A 21,432-nucleotide genomic window follows, 5' to 3' on the forward strand; every position below is an offset into this window, starting at 1 on the left:
TAATCTCTTCTCCAGTCTCAACAGCTTCAGCATTTGTCAAAAGTCCAAGTCAATGTCTCCTCTGAGACTCAAGGCAACTACTTAGCTGCGAATTTCTGTAAAAATAAAAAAACCATAATTCCAAGGTATGATGGCACAGGTAAACATTGCCATTTCAAAAGGGAGGGATAAAAGGAGAGAGTAAGACCAAAGCAAGGTTCAAACCTATCAAGGCAAACATTAAGTCCTGCAGCTTTGTCTGACATCCAGGGAACACCATGGTAAAATGCCCTAGCCCTATGGTCTCACAATTGCAACTCACATGGTCTCTCACTTGGGCGGTCTCTGTGCACAGCCTGCAACTTTGCTCAGCAGATATTTTGCATTCCTGGCATCTGCAGCTTCCTGCACCTTCACTTCATTTCCGATGCTTCACACCCTGCCTTATGAAGGACTCCTTGCCTGGCCTCCCGACCTTCCTTCGAAATCTGGATGAAAGTCTTACTGACTCCATAACTCTTGCATTCTGTATCCAGTAAAACCAGCGTCACAAGGATAAAACCAAAGTCTCCTGTCAGCAGGAACAGTAACCAGGCCCCCTTGGAGCATGACCTGTAAGTGCCTGGATGGCAGAACATGGTGAAATGAATCCTGGGAAACAATTCCCTAGAATGTCCTCCTCAAGGAAAGGATCCAAGACTTTTTCTCAGATAAAAGGTTTATAGTTTGGTGCCCTTGAGCCTCTGATGGGAGAGGTCTTGATGATTTCTGAGATATCTTCAAGATATCTTTATTCTTGTCACAGTACAAAGTAGTTTTGTTTTAATGGTGCTAATCCCAACAGCCGTTCTTTCTTTGGCTCCAAACTTATATATGATTTCTTTTGCATCAAAATTTAAGTTTTCCAAAATTTTCTTCTGTGTTCTTTGCTTCTAATTCTCACTATACATCTGACTAAAAGTAACCAGAGGTACCCATCCCACAGACTAAACACTGGGGGACCATTCAATTTTCTCTGCCAAATTAATTTGTCTATCACACTTAGTCATAGTCTCCTGCAAAGTTTCAGGACATCAGCAAAATGTCGATAAAAAAATTTTTTTTGCCAGAGTGTAAAACTAACAGCCTCTAATTCAGTTACCAATAAAGTTCTCACCCCAAAGTGAAATCTCCTGAGCCTAAGCGTAAGTATTCACGTTCCTATCACCATTGTAATCTTCTGAACTCTGACCAGAATAACCCATCAAGTTCAGATTACAGCATTCTTTATCCTGTATCTTCATACATTTTCAAACTCTTCCCAAAAACCAGTTCCAAAGGTTTTTAAAGTACATAGTCAGATATAATCAAAAGTAACAACCTCTCTCGTACCAATTTTCTGTATTGGTCAGCTTTCCTAGTGTGTTCTGCCAGTCCCCAGAGAAGCTCCCAAGCTGACCAAATTGATACACTCAAGCTTAACCATCATAGAGATGTACACCAAGTAAATGGGAACATGAAAGATAGATTGATTAATTTGGGCTGGGGTGTACTCTGGGAAGGGGGTGATCCTTAAACTATGCATGAATAGGAATTTGATAACTGGGTAAAAGAAGTGGGACACACTAGGCAGGAAACAGAATTTCAGAGATGTCAGGGTCCAGACCATGAAAAACCTGTTGCATTATACTTAGAAGTCTGGGTTTTTTACTCTCGGGCAGTGGTTTTTAAATTGGTGTTCCTGGTCCAGCCCCATCACCATCACCATTACCTGCAAACTTGTTAGAGTCGCACATCTTTAGTCCCCATCCCAGTCACAGTGAACATCCTGGGACTCAAGCCCCACAATGTGCATTTTAACAAACCCTCTAAATGAATCTGATTATAAATGAATCTGAGAAGTCTGCTCTCAGTGATGAGGAACATGGAGATGTTTGAGTGAGGAAGTGGCTTGGTCAGAGCTAGATCTTTAGAATGATGCCCTGCCTGTGATGTGTAGAGTACTTTGGAATAGGGAAAGAGAATGGCAATGTGTCCGTGGGGCCACGGTAAGCAACAAGATATGAGGTGCTAGCTAGCCATGGGGACCAGAGGAGGGATCCTGCCAGTCTAAGACTCACAGTCTTTAAGGAAAGTAAGTTACAGGGGGCTTCACATCCTTGTCTAAATCAATGGCCAAAGAGCCCTGAGTCATGAAGGACCCACTGCAAGCATCTTGTGTACCCACGTACCCATGTAGACTAGGTTAATTACAGAACCCACATATACAGTCACTACTGCTTTCAACATACACAGTTCTTTACGAGTAATATTTTATATGCTCATTTAAAATAACTGAAAACTCTTCATAACTTTAAGTATTCTTTGTATCTGACATTGAAATGTAGTTCAACAGGGAGACCCTAGACATTTTGAAAATGTAACAAAAGTCCTCATATTTGAAAAAGTTCAACAGGGGCCATACGCCTGTAATCCCAGCACTAAGGAGGCCAACGCAGGAGAATCACCACAAGTTCAAAGCCAGCATGGGTTACGTAGTGAGTTCAAGACCATCTTGGACTACATAGACTCTGTCTCAAAAAAATAAAATGAATAAAAGAAAGTAAAAAATAAAAAGAAAGAAATAGTTCAAGACTGTGGATGCCTCTAATATCACTTGGTTATAATTTTTCTCATAATGCTTATTAGTATACATTTGCATTCATCACGGTGGATATAGCACTTCTTAATTCTTTGTCGCTTTGTTATAATTTTTGTTGATGTTTGGCAGTGTCAGGGAGGGGCAAGGTACTATATTTAAAGTTCACACAGATATGGAAAATTTAATATTGTTTGTTTCTCTGTTATTTCTTCCTCTTTCTGGGGTTGAATGTGTAAGCTCAGCACTGCAAAGACTGTTTAGCTCCTCCCAGTACTTTTCATGGGATTGGAACAGTGGCTGCCAAAAATGGCAATTCTCACATTAGAGTTTTATAGTCTTTTTTAAAAACCCAGATCTCCCAAAGGTATGATTAGTTGAAAGATTAATTTATTTTGCAACCTAATTATAATTTCTTTCACAAAGGAGAGATCCCTTTACTAAAACAGATAACAAACATTAAAAGCAAAGAAGATAGCCCCACAGAGCAAATTACTAAAGAAAATATATACCTAAGTACATTAGCTACATTTCTCACCCATCCTTATATCTTATCAATCATTGCTTAATCTTCGTTGTGTTCTTAGCACTTTGTAGAAAACATCTTCTTCAGGCTTTAGAATCTCTATTCTTCTAGTCCAAGCCTCTGGCTAGCACTGTAGCTTTCCGACAGCTCCTGGCTCTTAGAGGCTAGGATTGGATCTGCCTGTCTGGCTGGCAGGATTCACTAATGGAGAGGGCGTTCCAGCACAGATGGCTCCTGTGCTCTCACCTACCGTATTAGTTAGGGTTCTCTAGAGGAACAGAAGCAAGAGAAAATATTTGTACAATCATGCAGGGAAATGTATTAGGCAGGCCGATGGGATCAGCGACAGGGGAGTCTGCATGCTGGAGAGTTGGAGGATCCAGAAGCTGATTAGTCCAAGAAGATGGAAGCTACCAAACAAGGATCAAGGTTGCAGCAGCGCTGCAGGGATGCAGGCTTGGAAGCTCACCAGAGGATCTGCACTGGAAGGCTGGAATAACTGGAGACCGCTGTGCAAAAGCAATGGCAAAGACTGGCGTTCTTCAGAAACAGGTGCGTTCACCTCTTTCCCCCTTTTTTTTTTTTTTTTTTTTTTTTGTCTTTTTGAGACAGGGTCTCGCTATGCAGTTCAGGCTGGCCTTGAGCTCACTTTGTAGCCCAGGCTGGTCTTGAACTCGCAATGATCCTCCTGCCTCAGCCTCCCGAGTTCTGGGATTACAGGCATGAGCCACCATGCCCAGCTTCTCTTTCCCTTTTTTATTCCGTCTAGGCTACAAGTCTTTTGGTTGGTGCCGCCCACATCTGAGGTAGGTCTTCCCCCTTGAGTATGCTGTCCTACATGTCAGTCATCCAGAGACACACCCGGGACTGTGCCTTGCTAATCTCCTAAGCGGTTGTTAGTCTAGTCCAGTTGGTTTATCATATTAACAACCCACCTATCTACTGCAAGGTGGAGACCATCAGGCTTATTTCTTATTTGAATAAAAATCTGAGGCCCATCTGAGAGGCTTTGGATGCTTCTTACCAGGAGAACTGTACCTATAACTGCTTACTGCCACACGCCCTGAAACTTTCCTTACTCTCAAATTTAGAGTTACACTAGTTTTCCTTCCGAGTGACAATCATTTATAGACACACAGGATGGGTTTGTAACCACATTATAATATGACTTTATATTGTGTTTATGTTAGGGTTCTTCAGGGAAAAAAGAACCAGTAGCATATATAAATGTATAAACACACACACAATGTTGTATACAACTGCAAACTTATTAACTCTTTTCCTAAAACAGGATGCAAAGAATTAGGGTGGTGATATTTACTCTATTCCTTGATACATTGTAACTTAAATAAAGGACCTCAGCTGGTCATAGCTATTTTCTTGCTGGGGTGACCTAAAATTTTGTTCCAGTAGTGATTAAGTTATAAGTAGTCCTGCCTGAATTGGATTGTTATCATTTTTGCTCAACTTTAATGACATGGCATGGAATATTCCACACAGATTCCTAACCTTAACCCTTTGCTTGCTGACTCAGAGACAAGAGGCCAAAGTGAGCAGATAACGTTTTTTTTTTTTTTTTGGTATCTGGAATCGAACTCATGACCATGTGCTTGCCAGGCAGGCGCTTATGCCTCTGAGCTAAATCCTCAGCCCCAACCAGATGGCATTCTTAACTTCCAATTCAATGGGATCAATGTTCCCCTAATAGAAGAAATCCTCCCTTTGGAAAAAGACCTCTAGGCCAATAGAACACAAAGATATAGGAAAAATAAGGGAAAAATTGCTAGCGTATCACTAGAGACACTAATGAGCAGTGCTATTCCCGTTTTCACCCTCAATTATTGCACTCTTGAATTCTGACAGGAAGAAGCAGCACCACATATAATGTTGTGGCCTCCCTCAGAGCCTTGCCCAGCCCTGCAAGGTACCTCATGATGTTATGACTGAGTTCTCAAAAGCCCATTCCACTGGTTCTCTCAGGTCGACTGCTTCAGGATGAGGGCAAAGACGGTGAGACCTGTGATTCCCATGACATGGGTCCACTGCCATACTTCGCTGTAAACCGAGATCCTTTGGTCAGAAGTAATGCCGTGTGGGGTACCATGAGAGTAGATGAGGCATTGTGTAAATCATGGGTGGTAGTTTTGGCTGAGGCACTGTATGTGGGAAAGGAAGCTCTATAACTACAGTATATATTTATTCTAATAAGAACACAGTACACTGTTGGATGGAAGTTGTCCATCCTACCATCAGGTAGCTGGTTGTTGCCTCTGGGGGACAGTACTGTATCAGATGCCCAGTATCAGTCACTGATGCTAGCAGAGTGGGTTCTCTGAAGAAGCTGTAGCTAGGTCAACGTTGATGGATAGAAGTCTACGTTGCTGAGCCCACGTGTAACCTTCTTCCCTGGCAGCATGGCCACTTTGTTTGTGAGCCCATTGCATGATGACAGAGGTGGTTGCGGAGGACATTGACTGAGAACCACAGGGTGAGTCGTCATCTACTTGAATATTAAAATCCTGCTCTGCCAAGATCATGCTGTAATGTGAATACACAGGACAGATGTCCACAGTTTTATCCATTCGAAGAGATCTGTCCACACTTTTCCCCCACCTCCGACTTCTTGTCATCAATTTTCCAATCAGATCCTTCCAAGTCCCTGATCATCCAGCCAAAAACTATTGGCTATAGACCATAAATTAATATATAATTGTATATCTGGCCATTTCGCCTTCCAACCAAAATAAACACACACACACACACACACACACACAGCCCGCTCAACATTTTGCCACTGGAAGGGTTTCTCTTTATCACTGACTGTCACAGATGCCCAAAAAGGGGTGGCAGCTATGATGCTGACCATGTTTTCATGATCTCTGCATGTTGCCCAGAACATTCACAAACTAGGCCCATGTTCTCTTTTCCTCCAACAGATCACAAGGACTGCGCCAGGAAGCCACAGCTTCAGACTGCACAGAGAAGGCAGTGTGGGGTGAGCGAGGACCAGACAGGTCAGGTGCTGCAGATGGCTGAATTTTCTCTTCTGAACAGGCAGGTTTATCATCTGACACGACAATTCCCTCCATGTGATGGAAAATGATCTCTTTTACTCAATGTCTACTGATTTAAAGGTTGATTTCATGTGAAAAACACCTTCCCAGAAACATCTAGAATAATATTTGACTACCTGGGTACTAGATAGTCAAACATTAGCCTAACCACGGTGATGCCTAAAATTAACCTTCCCAGTATTGTGTCCTAAAAGGGAAGCCTGTCTTTCTCTGCTTCTTTCTGCCCTTCTTTATTTCTACAGACATGTCCTGAGAGCCCCCTCGATTCTTGATCCTAGAAGGCAACTGATGAAGTTGAGTGGTCTCCTTGGTAACCACCTCTAACACATAATGGAATACACACTGCATCCTGAAACAGACTATCTTTTTTACAGGCTTCATATTTCCCTTTGCAATTTTAATCCCAAACTTAAAAGAACACAATTTTACTGTCTCTTTTAAACAGAAAAGTAGCAATTTTACAAAGAGTTTGAGACAGAGGCCACTGTTTAGCTGGTAGGTGCTCTAATTTTAATGGTACTGATTTAGAATTTGTCATGATGCAGTCGGATTGGCTCAGAGGCAATTTTTGTATTACAGGGTTTGTCAAGGAAATGAATGGTTTAAAAATATTTTAGAGGAAAAGATTGAACCCACTTTGTAAAATAAACAGTTTCAAGATATTTAGGTGTAAACTAATGAATGAATGAAGTTACACTGCATTTTAAAGATTTATTGAAGCAGGCACAAAGAGTTCCTGTCATCAAAATAAACTTTAAAAGTATGTTAGGTTGAATTATTATATTACACATAAATTATTTGCTGGGGGCAGTGCAGCTCTGGTCATGGGACCACTATTCAGACTAGCACAAATGAGTCTGGGAAAGCCCATCTTGTGTTGTGAGTCCCACATTCTGGTCATTCACGGGTCAGAACTATTACCCAAAACACAGAATGAGTGCCAAAAAAAAGAAATCAACATAGACTAATAATGTGTCACCAGCCTCCCAACACAGCAAAGAACTCATTGGTTGAGCATGTATGCTTTATGATACAACAATGATCATTGTATAATAGCAACAGCACAGTTTGCCATATTGTGTCTTATTGGCTGAGAGCACATGATTTCAGTGCAAGAGGGAAAAAAACCAGCTGTTAAAATAGATTATAATAGATGGCTGTGGAGGTATTTTCTTAAAGCTTAAGCACATTAAATATTTCAGAGACAAATAGCCTTATAATAAATTAATGCTCTGTGGGGACTGAACCAAGTATAGCACGCATGAATGTGAAAAACTATTTTTTATTACAATCAGTCTTTAGTGCAGACTTTTTTATGATTTCAGACTTTACCAGTCATATCATGCCAAATTGTCCTGGGGATTGCTAGATAAGAAAATGTGTATTTAAAACAGAGTTGACCGCTTATGTAGAATTTTCTTATCAGATGGAGTATTAGTGTGAACTTAGAAATTCCCAGGGACTGGTTAGATGGTTGTCTGATTTTATAAATAAAGTTTTGTTGGAACACAGCTACAGCCTTAGGTCTTCGTTATGGCTGCTTGCACAGCATGAGAATGGAGTTGAATAGTTGTGGCAGAGGTCATTTAATCCTCAAAGTCTAAAATACTCTCTATTATTACAGACAAAAAAATTGTGACCCCCACCCTACCTTTGCTGTAGACACATTCCTAATAGCTTTGTTCTTTTAGACGGGGGAATTTTTCTGGACTTAGAGTACAGACTGAGATAAATTACTTACTTTCCCCCGCAAATCTTCAAAACTAAACCACTCCATCATCCATTTGACTGTTTCAAGGAAAGAATTACCTAAAGCAGCATTACCCTATATATAGTTCAAACTTCTTAAGAAATTTTAAATTTAAAATGTTTAGTAGCCACCTAAAAGAAATATACTAAATTACTGTTAGTAGTATTTTGTTTAGATTTAATTTAATCCTGATCAAAATTCCAATGGTATATGTCACAGAACTAGGAAAAACAATTCTAAAATTCCTTTGGAACCAGAAGAGACCTAGAATAGCAAAAGCAATTCTGGGCAACAAGGCAAAGCAGGGGGCACCTTGACTTGAAATTATACTACAAAGCTACTGTGATAAAAACAGTATGGTACTGGCAAAAAAACAAAACATAACACAGATCTGAGAATCATCGAAACAGAGACTACTCCATATATGCTCAGCCACTTTATCTTGGACAAAGGAGCCAATCACATTCACTGGAAAAAAAAGATAGCCTCTTTAATAAATGATGCTGAAAAAAATGACTTTCCACATACCAAAAATTAAAACTAGACCCATTTCTTCCACCATGCACTAAACTAAAGTTGAAATGAATCAAATATTTAAGTGTTAAAACAGAAACACTAAATCTGCTGGAGAGAGAATAGGTAGAACTCATGAAGACACAAGTGTAGGCAAAGACTTGATGAACAAAATTCCCATCACATAAGAACTATCACAAAGAATCAACAACTGAGATCTCATGTCATTAAAAACCTTTGCACAGTAAGAGAAAGCAACAAAATGAAGAGACTACCCACACTGTGGGAACATACGTTTACCCACTCTTCCTCAGACAAAAGACTAATATCCAGAATATATAAAGAACTTTTTTAAAAAGTCAGGTTCACCATATTTAAAGATCCAATCAAAAAATGAGCATCTGAAATGAATAAATACTTCTCAGATGAAGAAATAGAAATGGCAAATAAATATGTGAAAGAATGTTTAACATCACTGGTCATTCAAGAGATGCAAATTAAAACAACACTGAGATTCCATCTCACTCCAGAAGAATGGCTATCATTAAAAAATTAACCAATGACAAAGGCTGGTAGAGCTGTGGAGAGAAAGAAACCTTTGTCCACTGTTGGTGGGAGTGCAGACTGGTGCAACCCCTGTGCAAATCAGTGCAGTGATTCCTCAAAAAACTAAAATTACAAGTTCCATTCAACCAGCTATTTCCCTTCCTAGTATCTTCCCAAAAGAGTTAAAAGCATCACACCACAGTGATGCGTGCACATCCATGCTAAATCTTGGAAACAGCCCAAACGCCCATTAAATGAGGAATGGATAAAGAAGGTCTGGACTTTTTCATACAATGGAGCACTACTTTGCCATAATGAAGGACAAGCCCGAGGCATTCGGAGCTAAATGGATGCACCTTGAGACCATACTCTTAGTGAAATGAATGAGACACACATGTCCAAATATCACATTGTTTCTCTGATGCAAGAAACTGAGAGTGTGAATAAGGACCACAATGTATAATACATAGTGGGAAATGGGAAGAAAAATGTTCAAATGAGGAGAGGGGTGACAAGAAAGAAAGAGAACAGGAGGAAAAAATGGAAGCAAAGCTTTTTTAAATATAGAAGAAGGAGGCTTAAAGGCAGGAAAGGGAAATAGGGAAAAAAAGCAAGACATGCCATACGCAGGTACAAATTCCCATGAGGAATGTTATCACCATGGATGTCTAAAGTGTGCCAATAAGAACAATAAAAATATTTTACTAACCCAATATATCCCGATACTATTTCAACATACACCCAATAGATAAAGTTAGTAACAATGCATTTTCTTTTTGGTTGTTCTAAGCTTTTAAAGTCGGGATGTAATTTATATTCACAGCATACCTTGAATCGAAATAGGCATATTTCCCGTGCTCAATCACCACCTGCAGCTGGTGGATAGTCTGCTGGGTAACTCAGGCCTAGAGGCAGGAAAAAGCTAATGGCTTTCTGTTACATTAGCTTCTCATTTTTGTCATTTCTTTGCTTAGCTATCATTCAACTTTAAAAATTATAGGTTAAACAAAGGTAAGGCAGAGACCCTATTCTGAATGAGTTTAATTTGTTGAAATATGTATATATTTTTGTGCAGTAATGTGTCACTTAATGAGATCATGAGGCTATTTCATGGGCAAACAGCACACACACACAAAGATGGCTACAACCTTTGGAGGTGATACAATCGCTCGGAACCACCATCATATACATGACTCACCACTGACCAAACCACCATTGTGTCGTGCATAACTGTGCTTATTCTGCACTTTTCTGAGTATCAAGATGTGCGTGGATGGTAATAGATATTAGAAGTAGTCTGCTAGACTTATGGAGGAACTACAATTAACAGAGAATAGACCTGATCAGGAGTAGGCTGCTAAAGAAGGAGATAGGAGGGAACTTTAATCTTAGAACATGTACACATGCCTTCATTTTGGTTTTTTTTAAGCCAGAAAAGGTCGGCATCCACAAACTGATGACTCCCTAGAGATGGATGCTCTACACATTTGCCACTGGAGTATAAGCTCTTTGGGGGCAGGGGCCCAACATTCCTTGAATTAATGAATATCTGAATGTAGTATTTTTTCTTCCTTCTCTTTTTTTTCCCCTTTGATTTCTTCTAAAGAGATGTCTCCTTTCCATTTAGTTCTCATTCAAGTGTACCTTCAAGTTTATGGAGTTATGTCATTAGTTACTAAGCCATATATCAGAAGATTTCCCATTGATCAATATTGTTGTGGTGTATTAACTAATAGTCAGCTTATAACACCCAGCTGAATTGAGTCAGCGTGGTGCTGGGTGTGGGAGCCCCACCTGAGGATTGTTGCCAACAGCATAAAAGAACTGGAGGGGAGCATTGTGTGCTGTTGATTCTCCTGGAGAAGCTCGTCATGCTGGCTTTCCTGATACAAACCCAGCTGTTCTCATCGTCAGAGGAGCTGGGGTCCTCGCTGTTGCTGAGGATGGCTGTGATTCTCTCTGGGGGAGCTCTGGTCCTTACCTTGAGTGTTGCTTCCTGGCTCCAGTGCAGATCCATTAGCCTGCTGGCTCAGATCCTTTACCTGCTGGCACATACTTTCTAGCTTCCACTACTAACCTTTAGCCTTCTCAGTGCAGATCCTTGACATAAACTTGCATGAGACATTTTGGTGGACTCTAGGCCTCCAGCTGGATTCCTGGAGGACATTGCCATGGGCTCTAGGTCTTCAGTTGGACTTGTGCAGAACATGGCTGTGGGATTCAGACCCTTGGCTAGATTCTTTGCGTCTCTTGTGTGTGGATAGCTCTCTTACACTTTTCTGCATTTGACTTTGGGAGTTAATATTATAAGATAATCCTATGAATTATGTGTCCTGTATGAAATCTATTCCCTTGAAAACTCTACAACAAAATTGGTACATTTTACATCCAACGAAGTGAGGCAATGGGCTCATGCTCATGCAATTCACTGGGCTCACCATGTTCCTCACCACCCAGACAGTGACTGGATTGATGCATGAAATGGTCTTTTGAAGACACAGTCATAGTGCCAGCTAGGTAACAATAACTTGCAAGGCTGGATTAATGCACTTCAAAAGATTGCATATGCTTTGATTCAACATCCACTATATGGTACTGTGTTTTCCATAGCCAGGATTCATGGGTCCAGGAGTCAAGAGGTGGAAGTGGGGAATGGTACTACTCACCATTACTCCCAGTGATCCACCAGCAAAAGTTTTGCTTCCTGTTCCTGCGACCTTATGTTCTGTTGGCTTAGAAGTTTTGGTTCCAGAAGGGAAAAGGTTTATACCAGGAAGCACAACAATGATACCATTGAGCTGGAAGCGAAGACTTCTCCCTGGTCATTTTGGTCTCCTCATGCCTCTATGGACACAAGCTAAAAAAGGAGTCACAGTGTTGTGGGGGAAAATAAGAATATATGTGGAGTGCACAAGATCCCTTAGGGTGCCTCTTAGTATTACTGTGCCCTGTTATTAAAGTCAGTGGGAAACTACAGCCACCTGTCCATTCCGAATGACAAATGGTCCAGAGCCTATAGGAATGAAGGTCTGGGTCACTCCATCAGAAAAGAACCAAGAGCTGCTGAGGAGCTTCTTGAAGCCCAGGAGAATACAAAATGGGTAGTGGGAGAAGATAGTTCTAAATACCAACTATGGCTCCATGACCAGCTATAGAAAAGGGGGATTGTTATCGTACTATTTCTCTCCTAATATGTTCCTAATGTAATATAAGGTTGATACACATAATATTGATTCTTAAGGATTGTTAAGCCTATGTTATAATGTTCAAGTTACGAAATGATAAAAGTAAGCATCACCCAAAGAAAACTTATCTTCTGTTCTGGGGAGGGAATTAATATATTTCCATTTGTTTGAAGGACAGTTATAACATGTTAGGCATAATTATGAGTGCGTCTTTGTATCTGGAAACTGATTCAAAGGAATTTGTCTGGTTGCCAAGTTGACAAGGGGTGGATTGTAATGGCTGATTGATTGTGTCAACTTCAGAAGGTTAGAAGTCTGACTAAATCTGCTTAGTAATGCTACACCCTAGGACACAGAGGACACACTTGTTGACTAGACAGTGCAAAAGGGAACTTAGTAAGGATGGACTTGGTTCTGTTCTTCAGAGGAGCTCCAGTCTTTGCTTTCACCTTGGACATCATCTCCTGGCTCCTAGCACAGACTCTTCAACTTCTGCCTCGGATCTTCCAGCCTTGTGGCATAGACCCTTCAGCTCTCCATTGTAGACACAGACCCAGTGACCTCCTGAGGTGGACTTACATGGGACACTGCAGTGAAATCCAGACCTTGGACTGAAACCTTCAGTCCCCAGTGTGCAGACACCCTCTGCACACTTCCCCATCCAACTCTGTGGCTGACCATCCTGAACCAATCTTGCATTTTCTTATACATTTGCAAACTAGCATTATATCTGCTTCTCTAGTAAAACATTAATACAGTTGTCCATTTTTATCATTCTGTGCAATCTGTTTATAAATGTGCTACCTTTGATTTCATTAAAGATACCCAGAAGGTAGAGATTCTGTCTATAGCAAGAGCTAGATTAAGAAATGGAGAAAATTTGCATTAGAACATTATATGTGCATATGCATGTGTGTGTGTTGGTCATATTGAAAATATGTTTGTACTTAAACATAAACTTATTAAATAACTGCCATCTATTTACATAATTCACCCACAAGAGGGGCAATAAAAATCATATACCTTTAATACTCTTTAAATTCAGAAGCAAAATATTTGGATATTCTACAATGGATAGAGGTAGCCAATATTTCTGATAAACAGAGAGCCCAGTGCCAAGGGAGAGAGAAGGAGAAGAGGGAGAGGGACAGAGATAGAGACAGAGGGAGGGGAGAGGGGAAAGGGAAAAAGGGAGAGAGAAGGAAGAAAAAGGGGAAGGAGGAGAGAGAGATGAACTTAGCAGGAACTGGGCCTCCCTTATTCACTGTAGGCAGGATACAGGAGGGGGACAGAATTTTTTGCCATGGCCATTTTCAGCTCTCTCTTGCCTATAGCAGACATTATCACCTATTCTGAAGGAAGGGACCTCCTCCTCATCCTTCTCATTAATTATTAGCATATTCATACTGTATGAATAAGTTTTACAGCTGTGAGTGCAGAAACTCGGGAGACAAAACGCTGTAGGAAGGCAATATGAGATGACAGGCTGGCATGGAAGACAAAACCTACTTGACATCTCTGGTGTCCAAACCAGGGCTGAGAGCGCAAGAGAGTGATTAGAAAAAAGTGCTGATAGTGTTCAATAAAATGTCATTTGTGGAGACTCAGTAATGGTCTTAAGAAGCTCCAAAGAGGTGAATAAGATGCATTTGTCATGAGATGGGTGAAGAATGGGGAAGCACTAAAACAAAATAACAGCCTTTAAATCTTTATTGAGCAATTATTGTGATAGTTAACTGTTGTGTCAACTTGAGTAAGAAATCCGTGGCTGACTGGCTTAGTGTAGTTTTGGGTGAGGCTGAACGGATTGCAGAAGGCCCCGGCTGTAGGTGGCACCTGCTAATACGGTTGTAACCTGATTGAATAAAAGTAAGAAAAAAGAAGGAAAGAATCTCACTTCAGTTGCTTCAGAGGAGCTTCTGTCTTTGCCATCACTCATATTATATTAAAACTGTCCTCTCGTGAGCCCTAACTATGAAAGTATCATGAGGACTAAGATTAGCGATTTAAGAATTTTCTCACCATTTTGGTGTTCTAAATATTTGGAGATTTTCTATTTTCAAATCTCAACTTAGTTATTTTCTGCCCATTTTGGTGTTCTACATATTTGAACATTTTTCATTTTCAAATTCTTTATTACGAACTGCAGAATTTTGGAATAATGGAACCTATTTGAACCAGGCATGGTGGCACTCGCTGGTAATCCAGTCCCAGCCTGGGGGAGGGTGAGGAGAGAGATCACAAGTTTGAGCCCAGCCTGGGCAGCTTAGTTGACTTCGCCAGACACTATTTCAAAATAGAAAATAAAGGGAGGAGGTAGCTCAGCGCAACAGTCTTGTGTTCAATAATCCCCAATACTACAAATTAAATAAATAAGTAAATAAATAAATGGACTTGGGGGTGTAACGGTGCAAAGGCCCTTGGGCTTAATCCCTAGTACCACAACATGATGACAATGACAACTATTATTACTACTGAACCTGTTCCAAAGGAAGGGACCTCTTCCTCATCCTTCCCATTAATTATTAATCTATTTATACTGTATGAATAAGTTTCACAAATCTACACACTTCCGTTTTCTTACATAGTCCCCCTGCTAGCATTGTGTTTACTGTTGCTTTGTTTTCCCTGGGCATTGCTTTTTAATTACAAAAGGCATCTAAATGAATATTGGCCCTGCTGCTCTGAAGTTCATTTGCTGCTTATTGACTTTTTGGTGTTGTAAGCAAAACAGCATTTATTTTCCTATCAACTTGACTATTCATATGATGTTATTCACTTTAGGTCATCTTTCGTAGAGTGTAGTGCTCCACCCTTTTTATTGTCTGGGTTCTTGTTACTTATTTTTAAACAAAGAATTCATTCTACGAAGAAAAAAGCATACAATCTTAGCTGCTGTTCTTATATATTTTAAAGAAAACAATACCTATTTTTTGCAGCAATAACTCACCTACCTAGAGGTCATTTTTCCAATAATCTCGGTCGTAAAGAACACAGCTCAAAGAAAAAGCCACCGAGAAGTTAAAATAAACGCCATGGAGCCGTTCTCTAAGCTCATGGACTTTATTCTCTGATGTTCAGAAACTATCTTCTCCCATTTGATACACAACCCTCACAAATCTGGTGCGCTGCTTTTTTTAGCCCACAAAAGATTAGTAAGAACTAATGCGAAAGAGATCAAGAGGCTCCCAGAAATTGACAAGATGATTAGCAATTTAAAAAATAATAGAAAAAGAATTAGATGTGAGAACTCAAAAGTTATGGCAATGAGGGATTATTTTGTATTTGGTCAATTAGTCCTGCTGTAATCATAATCTCTATGGCCCTGGAAATCATCTATGTTATTTTACATTCAATACTGTCTATTGGAGAAGAGGTGGGAATACAATCTAAGAGGCTTCTTGATAATGCAGGTGTTAACAGTGAAATGGAAAGAGGATGGGATGTGCGGTGAAACCGATCTTTTTTCTTCTTAGTCCTTTCTACTTCCTGTAGGAGCTAACATCCCTGAGTCTAATTTTCTTTACTTACAAAATGGAGAGAATAATTAAGGAGATAATGTTCGCAAAGCACCTACATAATAAAGCTGGATTCTGGAATCCCTCAAGGAGTCTAGAGAACCAAATCTGAGGTTAGGAGTGGAAAGAGGAAAATTCAAAGAAGGATGGCGCTGAGATGAGATGCAGGGTGACATCAGAGGGGAAGCTACACGACCACCTTTGGAGGGTACGTAAGAGAAGGAAGAGGGCTTCCTGGAACCCCCCTTTAGGACTGACAAGGTACTAGCTGGTTGGGGAAAGATTTCAATGAACCGTAAATGCTCTTTTTTATTTCACCTTCAGATCACATGGTGTTCCTCATTGGATTCCAAGAATGTGTGCTGTTCATTCATTGGCTCAGCTTTCAACAAAGATTGTGCCTATTTCATATCAGGCCCTGAGCTCATTGCTAGGGATACAATAGGAAAGTAACCGTGATTGTTAAACTCATATCAGGACTATTTCCTGCTTTGCCACAAACAAAATCTTAGAAAATATGTGTGCTCCCCACTGACACAATATGGATGTGTCAGACTTGAGTTGGCATCAAATTGGGCCAACATTTAATTTTTTTAATTAAAAAAAATTTTTTAAAGTTTTGAATGTAATAAAATACAACAAAGCAAGACAGAACAAAGCCAATTGAAACAATGCAGTAAAATTGGTACAGAACTTCAGAGCAGCATATCGGGATAACAGTAATAGGTTCCATAGTATACCCTGTTATCATCACAATAGTTGTCCTTTCAATCAGGTGTAGCAAAATCAAAAACAGAACATTATAAAACCTATCAAAAAAGAATACTGAACAGAGCAAAACAATTAATCAGAACAAAGCAAAACAGTAAAAACAATATTTGCCTTCAAAGACAAGATAGAAAGAAATCCCCCATATTTGCTATACTGTCATCCTCCCAAGAGATGCTCAGATCTCTGGCCCCAGGTCAGCACAATCAACCAAACAACTAAATACAAGCTTTTAGTTGCTTTATGTATCTTAGTTGCTATCAACTCCTGCTGTCCTCACCATCCAGTTGCTAACCGGTGTGGGGTGGAGTGGAACATTTGATTCTCTGCCCTGCAAGGTAGGCTCACAGGAGACACTCACTTCTCTCCCTGGTGCGCCCACTGGTCGCTTGCACCACCGCTGCTTACCAGGAAGGCAGATGGGTTGCTTTCTTGCTCAGTACCTCAAATTCCAACATGGCTTGATTAGGCCAACATTTAACAGCAAGAAAAGGAAATCAGGGCTGGGGTGAGTGTTTCCCCAAGTACAGAGAATTCAGTGAACTGAGGAAGATATGGGAAAGAGGCCTTGATCTTCATGGGCAGTCAGCAAGGAGAACACTCCGTTTCCATTCATTATTGGTATTGATTAGTGAGGCTTCCACCTTAACAAAGGCCTCCCAGACTGGTTTTAGGCCACCATGAAAGAAAGTCCTCTTCACTAGAACGCTACAACCTCTGATTTTCACAAGTGGTCTTTATCTACTGACCTAAGGTTAAATTAGATGTTCACATTAGGCCAGTTCTCCGCCATCTCTATATTTTTTGGTGATACAGAAAATTGGACTCAACCAACAGCTGGATGCTAATTGGAAAGGAGAGAGAAAAATCAAGAATAACTCTTAGATTTCTGATCAAAGCATCTAGGTAGATGATGAAGTCATCTCACTAAATTGGGAGAAAGCTAATTTGAGCTTAGTGGATAGATTAGGAAATATAAATCAATCATTTATCTTTGCACTGGAGGTATCATTGGTGAGCATGTTTGAAAAAATAAATTTATATGCAGTGAATAGAAGATATGATTTTATTGCTAAAATGATATTTAATTATTGATGACCGTAAAGATTCAATAAGTTACCAAAGAAAAGGTAGTTTTTAATTCAGGGCAGACAGAAAGGAGGTCATTGAGATTTCCCATATACATAAACCAATATCTTGTTAGGGGTGAGCCATCCTCTCCCATGCACTCAGACTATAAAAACTAAGACTAAAACTATTAAGACTAAGACTAAACTGAAAGATTAGACTATGACTATAGATTATCCACTAAGTTTAATGATGTCATCCACATGTCCTTGATACTATTGGATCAACATTAGCTAAGCATCTATGCTTGTAATTTTACTGGTTGATGATAATTTGACCAGCATGGTACCCACCTCTCTAAAACTTTGCTCTACAAAACTTTCTCAGAGAAGTGGGCTCATTGGCAATCCACTTGCAACCTCTCCTGCCTCTTAGGAGCAATTCTTACTCCCCCTTTTTATTTCCTGTTCCTATTCCCCAATAAATTTTCCTACTCTTAAGAAAAAGAAAGGAGAAAGTCCTTGTAATGATTTTGGGATAGCTGGTCACAGCTCTGCCAAATAAAACATAAATATCTCACATTATCTTAGAATATATTTTTTCTTATTATTGATTTTGGCATTGGCAAGTCGTTGAGTTATAATTTGAAGACTCCAGAGAGCCCCAAATGGTCACCTGCTTCACTTTACTAATTGGGAAATGGAAGCTCAAAGTGGTTAAACCGTGCTGATAGTTTCTCTATTGCGTTGCAGCAGAGTTTACTGGACACTGGACAGAGGATCTAAGAAAAGACACAGCTGTTGCACCTTCTTCAGAAAGACTCACAGGTGGACTATCATCTAGAATATGATAGGGAGAACACCTTTTACTGCTGTCAAGAGTTTCATGAACATGTTGGCAACAGTTTCGTGAAAGGAATTATTGACACATGACTATCTGCAGTGCCTAGGTTAGCTCTTTTCTGATAAATTTCACATCAGTCTCTCTATCAGTTTCAACCTTTGCCTTGTGCACTTTCTGTGGGCCAGCACTAAACACACAGGGCTGTCCCTTGAACCCTCACAGCTCCCCTCTGGGTCACTTTGCTTTAGCAACAGGACACACATTTGTGTTTACCTAATAAAACATGTGTGTGTGTGTGCATGTGCAAACTCCAAGTCTAAGGAATTTTATTGTTCTACTTAACAACTCAGTAAATGGGATTTTATGATTTTTTTTTACTTCTATATGATGAAAAAATGATTGGTCTTTTAACTTAAAGCATTGTTTTAAAAAGAAGGATGTATCAGCTGCATTAAATTCTGCATAAAGATGTTTCTGCTAATTCATTTTTCATTCAGTCAACCAGTCTGCCAATGAAGCTGCTTCTTTATTTGAATTCAAATTGATTGTGAAATATTTTAAGCAATATATTTGCAGTTCCTATCTTTTTTCCTAAATATTTGATCATTTAAAATCCGATGCTGCACAGAGTGTAATTATCTCTTTCAACAAATATTTATCAGAGCTTTGAAGCTAAGTTGTACTATTTTAGAAGCAGAAGGTAAATGAAAATGTACCAAACCAGGTAAGGAAACCCCAGGGGCTGATAGTGTGTATGACTATGAAGGAAGCATTTGCCTTCTCTGGTCTCCGTTTCCCTACTTATCAGACAAAATGACTCAACTAGAAGCTCTTTAATGTCCCTTCCAGTACTAGGCTGTCACATTTCTGTGTACTTGACTTGGCCAAGAAAAAGAGCAGCGTTATTCTCCAAACTTCTAATAACACCCAAATAGCAATGATTTCCAAATCTGTATGTACCCTAATTTATCTCCAGAATGCCAAATGTGGATATCAAATGATCTGTTTGATATATCCACTTGGCTGTTGAATAAACATCTCTAATTTAACATGGGCTAAAGCAGTATTCTCAATCCACTTCATTGACCCCAAATTAGCTTACCTTAGTTTTTCCAGTTTAGTGGGATGGTTTCGCCAGCTATCTGGATGCTTCAGCCAGAAATCTAGGGGTTATTGTTGATTTCTTTCTTTTTTTCCTCATTAGCATCCAGCTCCTGGCAAGTTTGGTGGTATTAGCTCTACCACCGAAGGCTATATTGAGTCTTTCCAGTCGGGTTCCTCTCCACTTTCACTGGCCCGTCCACCCCTGGACCAGTAAAGTTAGCACCTACCTTAGCTGTCAGCTTCCAGTCTTGCCCTCTTGCTATCGTTTACATAAAAGTTAAAATGGTATTTCAAAAATATAAATGAGACTCTGTACCTCTTCCGCTTAAAATGCTTCCATAGCTTTTTATTGTACTTAAACTAAGTCGAAATCCTTACTCTGACTTACAAAGCTCTAACTGATCTGACTCCTGTCTTCTACCCCATAGTCTCTTGCCTCATTTCCTTCCCCTCACCCTCTTGGATCCAGTGTCTCTGACATTCTTTCCCTACTTTTCACATACTGACCTCCTTGTCCTGCTCAGTCCTGGTACCTGCTCTGCTTCCTGCCTCAGTTTCCCATAATCCATGACTGCTTCCTTCTCACCATCCAAGATGTCTACAAAAAAAGCCTTTCCAGTCATTCGATGTAAAGTGGCCAAGTATTTAAAACATTTGATTTTAATCACCAGCATGGTACTCATGATGATCTGCTAATTTTCTTGCTTTTCGGTTTTTAAATTTTTTTGCTGTTTTCCCCAATGAAATGTTAGGACAGACATCTATTTTGACCACCAAAACAGTGCTGAAATGGAAAGGATCTCAAACACTTGATGCAAATTGGATGAAAGAAATGTCATTCAGCTGCAAGAACCGCTGATGGTATAAACCAGATTGTCTCCCTTTTGTTGACCTAACTCTAAAGATACTTTCAAGCTCAACTGCAATCCCTCTTTCTCTAGGAAATCGTTATCAACTCCTCTCTCCTAAAAGCCTGCTGTGTGCTTCATGTATACCACAAATTTAAACACTGATGCCTACCTGGTTGTGTTTAAACTCTTCTTGTGTGAATGTGTGTAGACTTCTTGGAAGTCTTGGAGTGCAGAGATTAACTTTTATAATTTTTCAGTTTTGTTGGGAGCCTGTTGAAACTGGAAATTGAACACACATGCAGGGCTGCTGCATAGCCCAGGCAAGATAAGATACCGACTGAGGATACCTGGCTCTAACTCCAATTAACTGAATAAAGACTGTAGCTGCAGGCAGTTCACCCCTGTAGTGAAATGCAACCCAGAGATGTTTCTTAAGATACTTCTCCTTGTTAACATAATGTGTTACTTGCAAAGTCCTTACACCACTCTCAAGGTCTATTCAGTTTCCTGCTTTGTTTGAAAAAAATAATAAATACAGGTTGCCCCGAGGCATTCCTTGTCTTAGCCCTCAGAGTCTCAGACTCTGCAGAGGGTTTTGATCCTCCTGGAGCCCTAAAATCATACCATTTACCTCATTTATTTAAGCCTTTGTCGCGCTCTCATTTGGGAGACTGGTGATCTAGGCCAGGTCCCCAATACTGTTTATTTTTTTGTACCTAGCACTACATAGAACACATTTATATGTTTGCTGCCAGATTGGAATCTAAATTTCATACATTTATGCCAACTTCTATTGTAAAGTTGAGCCCAAAAGGGGGAAATATTTTGACAAGCCCACAAGAATTTTTTAAAGTTGAGGGCCACAGAGTTCATGATTCCCCAGAAATAGTTTTCATACTTTCTTTTCTCTCTCTCTGTCTGTCTGTCTCTGTCTGTATGTCTGTATGTCTGTGTGTGTGTGTGTGTGTGTGTGTGTGTGTGTGTGTCTCAAATTCTCAAAGCATTGCGAGAGCCACAACAGGTTAAGGAACATCCTAAGTAAACCTAGTGGTCTACTCATTAATTCTCTATCTCACCTTGCTCCACATTT

At 39.9% G+C, this 21,432-nt stretch overlaps 1 long non-coding RNA gene across 1 annotated transcript; it reads left to right on the plus strand.

Moving 5' to 3' along the window:
* The first annotated feature begins 3,693 nt into the window (after positions 1 to 3,693).
* On the plus strand, positions 3,694 to 13,310 carry LOC106028174 (uncharacterized). The gene is made up of 5 exons (XR_002791890.2): positions 3,694 to 3,928; positions 4,986 to 5,132; positions 5,536 to 5,610; positions 6,059 to 6,136; positions 12,616 to 13,310. It is a non-coding gene; the product is annotated as an uncharacterized LOC106028174 (long non-coding RNA).
* Positions 13,311 to 21,432: the final 8,122 nt, after the last annotated feature.

Source organism: Cavia porcellus, unplaced genomic scaffold (assembly GCF_034190915.1).
Source record: "Cavia porcellus strain 051 isolate PalLab524CR breed Dunkin Hartley unplaced genomic scaffold, mCavPor4.1 scaffold_31, whole genome shotgun sequence".
NCBI lineage: Eukaryota > Metazoa > Chordata > Mammalia > Rodentia > Caviidae > Cavia > Cavia porcellus.